The sequence below is a fragment of the Magallana gigas genome, chromosome 7, assembly GCF_963853765.1.
Source record: "Magallana gigas chromosome 7, xbMagGiga1.1, whole genome shotgun sequence".
Classification (NCBI taxonomy): domain Eukaryota; kingdom Metazoa; phylum Mollusca; class Bivalvia; order Ostreida; family Ostreidae; genus Magallana; species Magallana gigas.
In genome coordinates, this window is record NC_088859.1 from 23,666,029 (window position 1) to 23,682,249 (window position 16,221).

At 33.5% G+C, this 16,221-nt stretch overlaps 1 protein-coding gene across 1 annotated transcript in view; it reads right to left on the reverse strand.

The window, feature by feature from the left end:
• The window catches only part of LOC105325916 (protein bicaudal C homolog 1-A), a 294,873-nt gene that overhangs the window by 187,426 nt on the left and 91,226 nt on the right, over window positions 1–16,221 (reverse strand). The gene's annotated exons all lie outside the window — the stretch shown is intronic.

The window sequence follows — 16,221 nt, forward strand, 5'->3', positions numbered from 1 at the left end:
AAACTCAATAGAAATATATTTTAAAACTTATGTGTAATACTTTATTGCAAAGAAGCGTTTTAACTAACAATTGCTGATTTTGAATTTTGTAAAGTGATCTGACACAGAAAATGGTAGGTTGTGTTCAGCTAAAAAAAAAAATGCAAAAAGAGTTTCTGCTACATTAAACTTGCTTTTGAACTCTGTAAATGATGGCATGAAAGTTGTAAGTGACTTGGAAGACTTTTGTGTATTAAAAAGCATTCTATTCATGACTTAACTTTTTTGAATGTTTAGTCAGATCATTTTGGGCACAAAATCTAATATTCAAATGTGCATTACATAGAACACAAAAGCCTCGTTTTGTACTCGATTACTTTGTTTTACCTATGGGAATTCATTTTCCCAGATATGTTGATACTAAGGTACAAAAATATCGTTTTCTTTTTGTTGGTTTTGATTCCGCTAGCCCCGATGAAGACCCTTTCATATTGGAAGCCATCACACTTAATGATTTAAACCTTCGCTTAGTCAAAACAACTCATGATAATAATTACACTTAATGTGTCTGTTATAGCCATCGGCCTTGTTTATGCGTTACGTAAATCCAAGCTCAGCTTGGGTTCATAACTGGAAGTCAAACGCGCAACGTAATTTACGAACCAAATCCGGAAATCGGGAGATTTTCGGGTTGTTCGACAAAAATCGGGTGAAAAGCATGACCCGCCAGGTCATAAAAAATAATCGGGTGAAGGGTTGAAAAATCGGGTGTGACCCGACGAAATCGGGTCAGTTGGCAAGTATGACTATAGGATAGGATTAACGCATGATAGAACAGTATACAGGCACGATAGGATAGGATTAACGCACGATTATACAGTATAGATGCACGATAGGATAGGATAGGATTGCTACACGTTAGGAAAGGATAAACGATGTGCATGATAAACATAAAATCGCCATAAACGATCTTCATGATAATAGCAGAATTTGAAAAAGAACACGAACGAATTAAGATTTACGTGGAATTTTATTAGTAACAATTGCCAAGTTGTTCATCATTGCTGCAACGATCATTTATAAAATGTATAATCAAAGGGTTGAAGGACCATAATGGCTTACGGGTTTGATATGACTATATTTACATGTATCGAGTATGATTCCCTCTATTTCTTACGGAAACTTTAGTTAATTTATAGCTCTATAGAAACTAACAGGACCGATATCAACATGCCTTGTTTTTTGATTGGTCGAACCTTAGTGACCGAAACCAGACAGGATTGAAATCTAGATTCCTCTTTTATCAATTGGTTAAAACCACCATTCATTCAATGATATGACACAAAAACACTTAAAACTAACATGCTCTCAAATATCAGTATACCTTGTATTCCTACACACTATGAACTGGTGCAAAAATATCATGAGTTCTCTTCCCTTTTTTTCAGTGTTTTCCTCAGAAAATTTTTGATGCCAAGGGGGGGGGGGGGGGGGGGGGGAGGCAGAGTTGGTGCGTGGTGTGACGCAACATAACAGCGTCACAGCCAGTGCGAAATCACTGCGCGTAAAAATAATATAACCATATGATGAAATGTACTGCATGTTATGTACTATACACTACTGGCTCTAAAAAGTACTGAAAGTGCCATTTTTTACTGATAATTTCTGATATTTACTGATATTGTACTGTTAGTGCTGAGAATTGCTGATATTTACTGATAATTTTACTGCTGTTACTGATAATTGCTGTTGGTTCTGATATTTACTGATATTTACTGATGCTTTTGCTGTGAGCTCTGATAATTACTGATATTTACTGAGATTTACTGTTGGTACTGAGAATTGCTGATAATTACTGAGAATTACAGGCAGGGGATTTTTAAGAGATTAATTTTAATTACTGTAACATGCAAATTATATTTATTTAAAATTATCGGTAAACAAATACCGGGCATTTTTTAAAAAGAAATATGTAAGATCTAACTAAAGTTTTATCAACAGTAACTTCTTTTTTACCACCACAAAAATTAGATTTGATTATTCTTCTTATAATCTGCTTATTTATTTCAATGCATATTTTTTTTGTTTGTTCTTGTTCTAAGGTTTATTTTAGCTGATTAACACAATTCACCACATAAATAAATGAATGTAGAAATTGCAGAATTGCTATATATCCCATCCCCGTGCGCCAACCCAATCGTTACTACAGTGTTACATTGTATATATAGAACAATCCATAGTAAAAAAAAATTATAAAGATTTTAACCACTTTATGTAATTGATAAACATCTATTTAATGATTCTAAATTTTGAGCGATCAACTCTTTAATTGAACCGTGTTAAATATTTATAAATATAAACTAAAGATGTTTTTATCCCGGCCATAATCACTAATTTTGTTTTCAAAATAAAATCAAACACTTTTGTTTCACATTGTATTTCCCGGCCATTTATATTTGTTTACTCTGAGGCTGCAAGACATATACACAGGTGGTCAATTTTCACACCTTGCCACGGTCACTCTGTCGTGTATATATTCTGAGCGCTGTGTTAGTTCTGAGGGTTTTCGTGATCCCAGACATACAAAAGAATATTTTCAACGACTGCCAGACATATACACAGGTGGTCAATGTTCACACCTTGCCGTGGTCACCCTGTCGTGTGTATAGTCTGAGTGCTCTCTGTTAGTTCTGAGGTTTTTCTTAATCCCAGACATACAAAATATTTTTTTATGCTTGCTTTTAGGCGTGGAGATTAAATATCTAAGCGTTCATAGATTAAGGAAAATCAGTTAAATTGTGTGTCTTATTTTCAAAATTATATAGCCGCTGGTCATATAACCGCATACAAGTGCATGAATAAAGTATTAATGAGAGAGAGAGAGAGAGAGAGAGAGAGAGAGAGAGAGAGAGAAAGAGAGAGGGGGGGGGTTTCAATCAAATCGCTGTTGCAATCGGTGGTTATGATACTGTAATGGGACATAATCATGCTTATGCCTTTCTGCATTGACGCCTCAAAATACGTTATAATAGGTTATCTGAGAGAGAGAGAGAGAGAGAGAGAGAGAGAGAGAGAGAGAGAGAGAGAGAGAAAGAGAGAAAATTAAAGCATTTATGATTATAAGCTGGTGTTCTTTGTAGTCTTAGAAAAGTTTACACTCAAAATCTGTGTTTGAAATGGCGGTTGTGATGCTGAAATAGAACTTTATCGTGCTAATGCCGTTATGCCATTTTGACTCGGAAACTCAAATTTTAGGACTAGGTAATATATGCGAGCAAGAGAGAAAGAGAGAGAGAGAGAGAGAGAGAATGAGAGAGCAGGGTGGGCAGATTTACAATAATAGAACTAGATCATGACAACATTACTTAGCCGTGCAACAGAAGATATATTACATATGTATTTAAAGAGAAAGAGTGAAAGGTCGGACAATAAAAATTATTCTTCACCGATTGTTACCTATTTTGATTTCAGCAAATGGTAGGAGAGAGAGAGAGGAGAGAGAGAGAGAGAGAGAGAGAGAGAGAGAGAGAGAGAGAGAGAGATTATTTATCCAACTTTTTTGAATCAATTGAATGCGGAACAAATAAGATGATGAATATGAAAATCATTCTAATACGTTATTCATATTGTTGTCAATAAAAATAATACTTTTCTCTTTGAATAAATATTCTCAAGATCATGGATTCCTGTATACGGATATTACGTAATGTCATACACAAGGTGCCAGACTGACAATTTACAAGGTTGAATTGCGACATTCAAACCTCTTGATCTGCTGAAAATTATTTACTATACACAGATACTGCCTCGCTAATCTTTTTGTGAAGTAAAACCTCAAAGACATTATGAAGTCCTGACCGGGTATCTCTCTATTTTGAAAAGAAAAATAATCATGTTAAGAATTATGGGGTTTTTCCATTGTTGAAAAAAAAATGTCTACCGCATTTAGAAATTATAATTTTTGTGGAGTCTGCCTTAAGTTTAAGTACCAATTTTTGACCGGCTTTCTAATATTGTCTACAATGTGATCTGTGAGTTTCCGAAGTTCAAAAGAAGCTTAATATCAAATAAGTAAAACTTAAGAATATATAATTAAATAAATTGTGTTAAATCTGAAATATGTGTTATTTAATAATTAAAAGACAATGTTTTGGGCCTTAGAATATTCTCAGTAATAATTAGCAATTCTCAGTACCAACAGTAAATCTCAGTAAATATCAGTAATTATCAGAGCTCACAGCAAAAGCATCAGTAAATATCAGTAAATATCAGAACCAACAGCAATTATCAGTAACAGCAGTAAAATTATCAGTAAATATCAGCAATTCTCAGCACTAACAGTACAATATCAGTAAATATCAGAATTTATCAGTAAAAAATGGCACTTTCAGTACTTTTTAGAGCCAGTAGTGATAATTAATGCATTAATAATCTCATGAAATCTACATCAACAAGTATTATTTCATTTCATTTGTAATTCATACATGTACATCTATTCATATTTTTCTGGGGGGGTTTCTAGCAAAACTAGTAGCATTTTTTTTTTTAATCAACTTTTTAAAGAGGCTGACCTTCACAAGCTTTTATAAGAAATATAGATTCAAAAGGCAGTTCTAACACCTTCTGTTCTATTTTTTCCCTTAATTTATACAGAGATAAACTTTTTGAAGGGGGGGGGGGGAGAAACAGGCAGAACTAGAAAACTGACAAGTCAGGAAGTGCCCCGGTATGACAATTAATATAGAGAAGTGAAAAAAACTTTGAATTCCATCCTCTTTATATTAACAAAGATGAAAAATAAATGCCCGGCATAAGATGTAAAGAACTGCAATATATATAAGGTGGTAAAAAAAAAAATATGAAAATTATAAGTAACAACTGTATTTTTAAAATTTCAAGATAATTCCTGAATGTCCAAAAACTCTAAATAGTAACCAATTGTATCTGCATAAAACAGGGATAACCTCATGTCTTATAAAACAAGAGGCCCATGGGCCACATCGCTCACCTGAGGAACAATAGGTATGATAAAGTCAGCTTAATGGAGTCATAATACAATCTGGACAATGTACATTAATACATGTAGATCCTGTATAAATAAAATCCATTTTTCCCCCTTGGAACTCGGATAGCCCTGATTGCTGCCAATATTTACAAGAGCAGACTTTAATCACCGCTCCTGCACATATATAGGGACTCAACGTTACGCAGGTAGGGATGACCGCACACCTACGCAACTCAACAGGTACCAACGTTAACGCAAGCAGGTCATCCAAGCAGGGATGACCGCACACTTGCGCCAACAGCTCAACCTAACGCAGGGAGTGCCGCACACTTGCGCTAGAAAGGCCAGAACACCAGCAGGGATGACCATACACTAGTGCTCCGCCGCAACCACCACTAATACAAGCAGGTATGACCTCACACTTGTATTAATGCGATACAGGGCAGAAATGACCGCACATTCTGTATCGTTGGTTAGAAAAACGCGAAGATTTAGATAGAGCAGGGATGTCAACACCCTCAATCTCTCCATACCTGTTCAAGTTTAACCCCCAACAGTAGCTCGTTACACATCGTCGGATACCCACGGGTGATCGCGTCTTTTACTTATTAGTGATAAGTAAAAGACGCGATCACCCGTGGGTATCCGACGATGCTCGTTACAATGCAATAGACACTGTCCCTATATCTGTGCCGGCCTAAAATAATTCATAGTATCTAAAAATTGGAAATCAAAAATAAACAAACTAATCCAGCCTAACCCAAAACTACTTATGCAGAACAACTTATATACATTGAATATTTATTATTGTATAAAAATAATCATCACAATAATTGGTTAACAGTGGATGCATTAATTAAAATAATCAAGAATCAATAAATCAAGGGCAATAACCCAAAACAGTAATACAAAAAGATTCTAATAAAAAAATAGCTGCCTGCTCCAATTTTATAGTCATATCACATGTTGAGTTCTCAAAAAGATCCTTTACAATTGTTTATATATGGGATATTTAGCTACATCAAACTCTGAACCTTCTTGTGAGGCCGAAGAATTGTCCTGGAGCCAAAGTCTTAACAATAATAAAGAATCATCTTGCTGATTAGTTTTTGAGAAGAAGATTTTTAAAGATTTACTCTTTATTCCTATGTAAAACTTTAACACCCCCCCCCCATGTGGCCTCACCCTACCCCCAGGGGTCATGATTTTCACAACTTTGAATCTACACTACCTGAGGATACTTCCCACAAGTTTCAGCTTTCCTGGCTGTTTAGTTTCTGAGAAGAAGATTTTTAAAGATTTACTATATATATTCCTATGTAAAACTTCGACCCCCCATTGTGGCCCCAACCTAACCCCAGGGGTCATGATTTTCACAACTTTGAATCTACACTACCTGAGGATGCTTCCCACAAGTTTCAGCTTTCCTGGCTGATTAGTTTCTGAGAAGAAGATTTTTAAAGATTTACTCTATATATTCCTATGTAAAACTTCGACCCCCCATTGTGGCCCCAACCTAACCCCAGGGGTCATGATTTTCACAACTTTGAATCTACACTACCTGAGGATGCTTCCACACAAGTTTCAGCTTTCCTGGCTGATTAGTTTCTGAGAAGAAGATTTTTAAAAATTTACTCTATATATTCCTATGTAAAACTTCGACCCCCCATTGTGGCCCCACCCTACCCCCGGGGGTCATGATTTTCACAACTTTGAATCTACACTACCTGAGGATGCTTCCACACAAGTTTCAGCTTTCCTGGCTCTTTAGTTTCTGAGAAGAAGATTTTTAAAGATTTACTATATATATTCCTATGTAAAACTTCGACCCCCCATTGTGGCCCCACCCTACCCCCGGGGGTCATTAATTTCACAACTTTGAATCTACACTACCTGAGGATGCTTCCACACAAGTTTCAGCTTTCCTGGCTTTCTGGTTCTTGAGAAGAAGATTTTTGAAAATTTCTCAAAATTTTTCATTAATTTCTAATTATCTCCCCTTGAAAAAGGGTGTGGCCCTTAATTTTCACAACTTTGAATCCCCTTTGCCTAAGGATGATTTGTGCCAAGTTTGGTTGAAATTGGCCTAGTAGTTCTTGAGAAGATGTTGAAAATGTGAAAAGTTTACGGACAGACAGACGGACAGACGGACAGACGGACGGACAGACGGACGACAGACAAAATGTGATCAGAATAGCTCACTTGAGCTTTCAGCTCAGGTGAGCTAAAAAAACTAAATTAAATGTGTATTTAAAAAAGATTTAAACAGGTGTTTTATAAAATGCAAGCCTTCAGTGAATGCAAATACATTGTATCATCCAGGGTTGACCTCAACTTCAAAACAAAACATCAGTTGCAGACAAAGGTGTTCATTAATCTTCATATGACAGATAGAGATAAGCCTCTAAATTTTCTGCAGCAGGCAAGATAATTAATCACAGGGGATTAATTGTTCTGGTCTCTCATCCTTTTCTTCTAAATTTACAATAAGATTTATTTTCAGAAATGACAGAATGGGGTTATTATCTGATTACCTGTTAAAATTAACAGCATTAAGGCAGAAAAAAATAAAATTAATAATTAAAAAATAAAATAGTGAAAAAGGATATCTTAATATATATCTTGATTTTAGAATTCAATAAAATTATCATATATCATTGTGTACAGTATTTTAACCATCAAAGGCCGGAACGGCCACAAAGGCGTCAAGGTGACATTTTCTTTTATATAAAATGATATCAATAATTTGAATTTCTCCAGTTCTCTACTAATAGTCGTATATCAAATAATACTAGAATAAAAAAGTAAATGAATTATGTTTTGTGCTGCTTTAAAAACAAAAATCAGTATATTTCCTTATAAAATAGGTAGTGATGCGTTTATAATACAAAAACTTATCATGGTTACAAAAATCGAAGAAATTTCAAAGTAAAAAAAAAGATATTTTCTTTTTGCTTTAAACAGTCTTTGAACAATTTTCACAGGTTTATAATTTGAATATATTAACAGTGTGTCCCTAATTATAATAATAAACCATACTTTTATTTATATCAATTCCCGTTTGAAACAAGACTACCTATGGTATGATTGTTTACAAACAAATCCACAACACGTGCTATATAAATGCAGGTGCCACTACAGTATTTCACTGAAGGTTGACGTCAAAACATGGCTGAGGCAAAATAATTCCCAAATTTTCCTTTCAATTTGGTGCGTTTCCGCTCGAGACAGGAGCTGATTTTTTTTTTATAAGATGAAAAACAATGTGTAAGAGGTCTAACTATCCCAGTTTTGTAATAATGCGAGGTCATTTGAATTTTTGATGCATGTTCTTCCAGGAGGGAGGTGAAAAGGCCCGGACTTGATTTTCAAGCACATGTGTAACTTCGAGCTAAACAAAGTCTCACACCTCGCTGGATGCACGTGTGTATTTTGCTAGAAAATTGTAAATGAAGCTTTGTTTAAAAAGATGTCAAGAGGATTTTTCCAAGAAGTTATGCAATTTTGGTAAGAATATATAGTAAAATTTAATACTGTAGTGCAACCTAAAATGCTCCACCAAACCAACTGCATTATCGTGTTTTCTTATTGCAACAAAATCACTTGATACGTTTATCGCTAACATTTATTTTGGAGACCGTGCCCACTAAAAAATAAATTTACGTATCAAATTTTATTTTTATCGGGCACGGTCTCCAATTAAAATATAAGCGATAAACTTAATTAATATTTAGTAAATGTTTACACCTTATTGTATTCATCCGCCATTTCTTGATTAAGCAAATTTATACTTAATATGCAATGAACTGTCAATAACCAGTGAGGCAAAGTTGTGTTTTTTGTACACAATTTAGTTGAATAAATGAATAAAAATCTTGTAATACGTTTAATAATTAAAGGAACTTATTTCTTATGCGCATTTAAAAGGCAGTGAAGAGCATGAATTTTTGGACGATTGCCAATCCAGACATCGCTAGAAGGCTGCCGAGCATTAGCTCGACGCCTTAAAAATAAAGTATGAATATTATATATTTAAAATCCATATTTCAAAGAATGTACACAATACTACACATCATTCAAAATTGACCTTAACTTCAAAACAAAGTTCATTTGCAGACACAGGCAGTGCAGTAATTAATCTCAATGTGACAGATAAAGATAAAGCTTAGGATTTTCTTCCTGTGGAAGGTTAATTAATCCAAAAGGACAAATATTGCACAGCCTTCCAAGTATACAATGGTAACATTCTCAGCAGTTATCTCTCTTTGCCCATTATTATTATGCATAGTTAAGGAATCTACCCCACCACCCCAGCTCCAAACCATAAGACAGAGAGAACCAAACTTAGCATCAAAATATGTATTTCTGCATACTGAACTACCATGCCAAATTTGAACTTGATTGGGCAACCATGAAAAAAGTTATTAGAAAAAAACAGAAAATTTGTGGACGGAAGAGTGACAGACGGACAGACAGAAGGACGGACAGAGTGATTACTATAGGGCACCCGCAAATCCTTGTGGGGCCCTAACTATGCAATTACAGCAAACTTGTTTTGACACCAAATTTAATTAAAATTAATTTCTGCACTCTAACTTTGCAATCAGTCTATTCATGACATGTGTACACAGTCATTTTCAGAGGCATACTATACGATGTCTCTATATTATAGTTATGTGATGTCGCTTCCGTGTATTACTTGCAATCAGGCTTAACTGTATTTTTTTTTCTTATTTGAGTACATTTGCTCATATTTTCCAATATTTTGACAGCAAATAAACAGTTCAATCATAGCACAACCAAGCTAACTCCATCAAGGGAACACTGTGCTATTTTTAGATCTTGGAAAATCCCCAACATTCGATAATGGCGGAGGTGTCGAAGAAGGCACATTATTTTAAAACAAATAGTAATCACCCCTCTATTTATGCATTTATTACCGATTTATAAACTCAGTTTCAACATATTTCAATCATGAGTTCAGTCCTTTAACCGATCACTGTTGAGATTTGAAATAATTGGAAAGATTTTTTGCTTATAATACATATAAGTATGCATAGCGGGAAGCATAGTGGCACTGTGTGATGCATGGCGGGGGCTATACCTCTATGCAAAAACAGCATGGAGAAGACACTGCATTTAAAATTAATTCGTATTAGATTTCGAGTTTATTTAAACAAAGTTAATTGATATTCGTTACAATAACGTTAGTGATAATTAACATATATAATATATAACATATAAAATATAATCTTGCTTAAGGTATGCGTTTACTCAGAATGAAAAAAATATTCCACTGATGATAATGAAAAACCATCTATTGTGTGTTAAAGGCCTATAATCATGGAAGTGCTATTTTTCACTTTCAAAAAAGTAGGTCAATGACCTACTTTCTGAGTTAATGGCCATTTAATATTTTTTTGAAAAATTAAGAAAAATCTGGGTCCATAATTACCGAAATACCTGAAATTTACCGAAATACCTGGTGAAAACACCAAAATACCCTTCAAAAACACCAAAATGCCCATTATTACGCCAGAAAGAGTGTATGTTTAGTATTGTATAAAAATAGTTATTGTATATAAAGTTAATTTTTTGAATAAATCAGCCGATTTTCGTGGTTATTGATTCAATTGCAATTCTTCCATGAAAGACAACTCTTTCATTAAATTTAGTTTTTAATGTGTTGATAAAAAACCAATATAACTAAATCTATATAAATCTTTTTATTAATTTATTTCTTGTAAATAACAATAATTAAATTCATTTTGAATAATTCATCTAAACTGGACATAAATGTTTTCATCTCATTGCACAGTGACCAATTATCTACTCACAATTATTTTCACACTTTTGCTAAACATTGATCAAATACATTTTGAGAAATATATAACAATTTGATGCTCCTAATTAAAGATCTAACATTTTATGCTTTAATCATAAAATATAAAACAATTTGATGCTCCTAATTAAAGATCTACCATGTTATGCTTTAATCATAATCATTACTTTGCACTAAAAATAATACTGAACAATTTTCGTCTCCAAATTAATAAATTATTAGAGGAAATGGTAGTATCGTATGTATCATTTGAATTCTGTCTTCGAAAAAGTCAGGATGGCAGGGTCGTATCCTTGCCTTCAATGTAAAACTCAATGTCAAAATGACACAATTCAATGCAGTGATTGTAACCAACCCAACTTAAAGTGTGGTCGCAGTCGCATCTATCATTTATGTGCAGAAATTGCTGTTGTAACCACAACAGATTTGATCAGGAGAAGTCACTTAAAAGGAATTTATACTTTGAATACTTTTTTGTCTTACCTTCAATTAGATTTGCATACATAGTTTTAAAAAAAATGAAATTGAACATTTTCGAATATTTAATAATGTATTTAGTCCTAAATTTTATCATTAGTAATTGAATAACAAGATAAATGCAAATCTAATTAAAGGTCGGACAATTTAATAGTTGTAAATAGATTTTGTACACGGTAATATATTAGTACTTTTTTGTTGCGAAAAATTAAAGTTGAAAACGCCTGTATCTTTTATGCATAAGCCTTTACAATGATAAGTTAGGAAAATGATAATTTACGTACAGAATTTGTATATCTTCAACTTATTAATATTTTTTTTAAGTTTAATAAGCCTGTTTCTTATTTGCAATAAGTTATGAAATTTACATGTATGACTTAGACAACATAATCATATTCTACTACTCCTCGTTAAGGTATCATCCATTTTTAGTTCATTAGATTTCATTACGATCAGAAATTCCAAATTACATAGAATTAATTTGATAATCACGTTAATTTTAATCTCTAAATCTATCCACGTGTAAATAACTGGAAAGGCATATAATATGTTTTACGGTGCGACCGTTGGGGCGAGCGCAGCATGTGATCAAATAATGAATTATGAAAAATCAATAAAAATAAAAATATCAACGTAAATTAATTTGAATGCAAAATAAAATATAAACATGCCTATTTTTTCCAGTAAATTTTCATTATTCATAATTTATAAGATTGTTTATTTATTTAAATGAATTCATCTCAGATACAGTAGGTTGTTGAATTAATAATAAAGATTTTAACATAATGTTTATTGCAGTTTATTTCCTCTTTTCTTGCAGCAGACATTTTTCTTAAACTTACATATAAAAAATTGACTTATCATAGAGCCCCCCCCCCCCCCCCCACCCGTTTAAAAAAAAAATATAAATTACGTATAAAAAAAAATTTGCTGATCATATAAGAAAACAGGTTTTGGACCCCCCCCCCCCCCCCCCCCCCCCGGGAGGATGTAATAAATGTGAAAATAAAGATACCATTGAGTAGTTAAAGAGCTAATATGCATACTATAACGCACTCACCATTTCTCACCCGGATTAGAATTTCCCTGATTTTGAGAATTTCTTTTTCACTTTGCTTGTAAATATTTTTTGAATGATGCTGCCGCGCCCCCTTTTAAAAAACGTTCCTGGAAATTAATGTGAATAAAATAAATGTGAGCTTTCATCCAAATGAGAGCAAGTTACAACGGTTTCCTATTTAAAAAAAAAAAAAAAAAGATGTCCCCATTCGTTAGCTTTGCAAGATTTTGAGAAGATTTTGGTATTTATATTTCAGCAGATTTACAATTTAACTACTTAGAGTAATTTCCCCTTATTGTGACGTCAAAGTTCACGTCGGTCAAGTGTCGTCTGTCTCTTTGAAAAAACCCCGGAAAAAAAACTAAGTGAAATATACTGTTTTGTTTACTTAAAAAGCATGATATTCTTGAAATTACACAATTTATCTGTTTCTCAAAAGTTTTACTTTGATTCTCGCGAGAAGGAATCAAGTCTAGTGAGATCGTCCGACATTGATGAATTGCATTGTGGGTCGAAATTTACTGACGCCGAAAAATTCTGTAGGATCAATGTGCAAGAAATCCATTGTGACGTCACTCGAAGGAACGACAACTCTGTTAGTCTTATGTAATGGAATTATCTTATTTACAATGCATGATGTACATAGTCTTTTATCTTGTTCTCATGAGAGTGTGAAATGGGAAACCATATTTACAGAGAATTACTGGGACGATTAATACAAGGCATTACTGGGACGATTTACTGACGCCAAAAAAATCCGTTGAATGAATGTGCAACTAATCCGAATTTTCTAGTCACACACGCCTTGCCGGTAGAGCTCGCTTCGCGCCAGCGCTGGGCGCCGGCGAGCTGCGCTCGCTATTAGCATTATCAACCATTGATTAGTTTGATCGTTTATAAGGAGATAATGGTAATATACCTTGCTAGTTTAAAATTACATGTGGATACAGATTTTTAGTTAACGCGGGTATATCTACCCCCTATATACACAGCATGTGTCTGCTAAAACAACATCGAAGTTCACCCTCTATTGTATTGTACATGTTTTATACCTAGGGTAATGGAGTGACACGTGCCGCAAAAACAACATATTGCTGCTTGGTTATCGTTAAAATTGAATTTTAAATGCATGTTTTATAGAAGTAAAGATTTTGTTAAAGACAATTCAATTTATTGTCTTTAACTTTGAGCTTAACAATTACATGTATACTCATCGGAGTACAAATTATAATACACATAAAATTATTTACGACAGTATAATCATGTACATATCTTAAAATATAAATGGACATAAACGTATGATAAGTAGCTAATAAACTGTATTTTGCACTTTTTACCTAAATTATTGAGTTCCTTTCTACTGTTAACACTTATAAGTTTCACCAACTTAAAAACACTTCTTTTTTTTTTGTACTAAAAACTCTTTATATATAATTTTCGTAATTCAGCATAAAAAGGACACATAAGTATCTTTTAATCTTTTTTATTACAATGATTGTAAAATCTTTGATTTCTTAGCACCTTGTTGTGTTGATCTTTATATATATATATATAAATATATATATATATATATATATATATATATATATATATATATATATATATATATATTTATTTATTTATTTATTTATTTATTTATTTGCATTTCAATTGTTCTTTCCCACTGTAAGTCAATACGGAGGAACTGCAATTATTTTTCTATAATCACAATTGCTCTGTCTGTATACTATGATGTCATAAAGATGTGACGTCATATACTTTTCCATGACGTTATAGATTTAAACCACTATAACGATACATCATGTGTTTTTCTCCAACTCCATAAAATTGATGTATTTAATTTTAAAAAACGTGTCTTATAATAACATTTTAAAGGAATTACTGTTATAACACATCATTGATTCTGTTAACAAATCTATGTGAATTAAAAAGATAACGTTACATTACAGGCTGAATGTTTATTTTTTATGAAATAGCTAAATGTCAAGGTCTAAAACGGGGTATTTTCGAGTGGTAAAATGCAAATATAAGTAATAAACAACAATTATCTAGTAAACATGCCGTTATAAATAGCAACTGCTCTGCTGGCATATTTTCCATGATGCGCTAGCGTGCATCATGGAATATGCCAACAGAGCATTTGCTATTCATAACGGCATGTTCACTAAATAACGTTGTTTATTTCTTATATATATATATATATATCTCTGTGCTTTATATATATCTATATCATTCACTATGCAGGGCAGGTACATGTCAGTTTGAGAGTTATTGCAATGTTTGTGCTTGTAATATATGTTTGTATCTATATATGCAATGTGTATCGTTCCGATCCTCTCAAATTGTCGTTTAACTGTATTCCACCTGTATCTCAAGCGACTGTGTAGTGCACGGCCAGCGCGCTAGGTTCCGTTCGTTATCGAAAGCAAGATTTTTGTCTTGCCTAGAGAGCCAAGTGGGGAGCGCGGTGGCCGCTCACTGCTAGGAGAATGGGTTCCAGAGGTCTTGAGTTCAAGCCTCGGTCGGGGCAGAAGGTGGAGCTCCAACAAAAGTGAATTTCTCTGTGCTTTATATATATATATATCAATCCATTAGTCACTTTTAAATAAGGGAACACTCAATAAATACTTTTACTAAGATTTAAACAGGCAAATGAAAGTCAAATTTAAAGAATGAAATAAGGGGTATGATCATTTATCAGTCTTTCACTTGCACAAAGTCAGTTATAGTCCAGTCAGTTTTGTTGATAGAATTGCTGTTCGTAGAGCAAAAAACAATTTCTTTAGTCTGCCGTCGTTCAGATGTACACAGTCACTTTTTTTGCTTTGTAGGCTATCACAAGTGCTCACTGTCAGCCAAAAAGAGATAAAGAAATGTGTCAATTCCGAAAGATTTCTACTAGAAACTTATTGCGTACATCTACCTGATGAAAATCTCAACGTCTTCAACAAGTCAACTTGTGAAAAAGACGATGTTTCTTTGAAAATCTTGCGACACTTTCATCTGGCTTTATTGACCTATATACATGTAATACCGGCAAAAACGATCGGAGATGGTAGATGCCTTTACCGAGCCGTGTCCAGAGCCAAAACAGGGAGCGAAGTCCACAATGTTCTTCTGCGGCTCCTGACAGACGGACTTACGACCATTGTCAAGCCATTGGGCAAAAAATTAGGTCAAAGGAAAAGGAAGGTCAATGAAAGGATCCAGACAATTAAAAAACACAAATCTTAATTATCTAATGATACTTCAGTGCGAACGCCGAACCTTATTGTTGAGGTGCCCATTTAATGGGTAGGAATCGACGGACGTACATTAAATAATTATTTTTGGGTGATGTCAAGTCATTGACCTTGCTTTTCCTTATTTCAATGCATCCTCTTCTAGTGCCACCATGATTACTCATTTTTGATTTTTTTTTTTCAAAAATGATGTAAACCTACGTCTTTACAATAGTTGCTATTTTTATATTTGCTTCCGCTCTATATGGATTTTTGATGACATGTATATTTATTATAATACTTGAACTTGTGTTATATAAGTGTGCAAGAGAAAGTAGCAATTCTGATAGAAAAAGTAATATTTATAGTATTATCATGTCAAATTATTATATGATATTAAACAAGAGGCCCATGGGCCACATTGCTCACCTGAGCAACAATAGACATTATCAAATCAGCTTTACGGAATAATATACCAAAAAAAATATGGACAATGTAGTCTAACAGATCCTGTATATTAAAAATTCAATTTTTTTCCCAGGATATTCTGTTTATCATTGATACCTTTTTGTCACAGTATAGTCATTTCACATATTGAGCATTACAGTTCTCAAGAAGATCAAAATCAACTGGGATA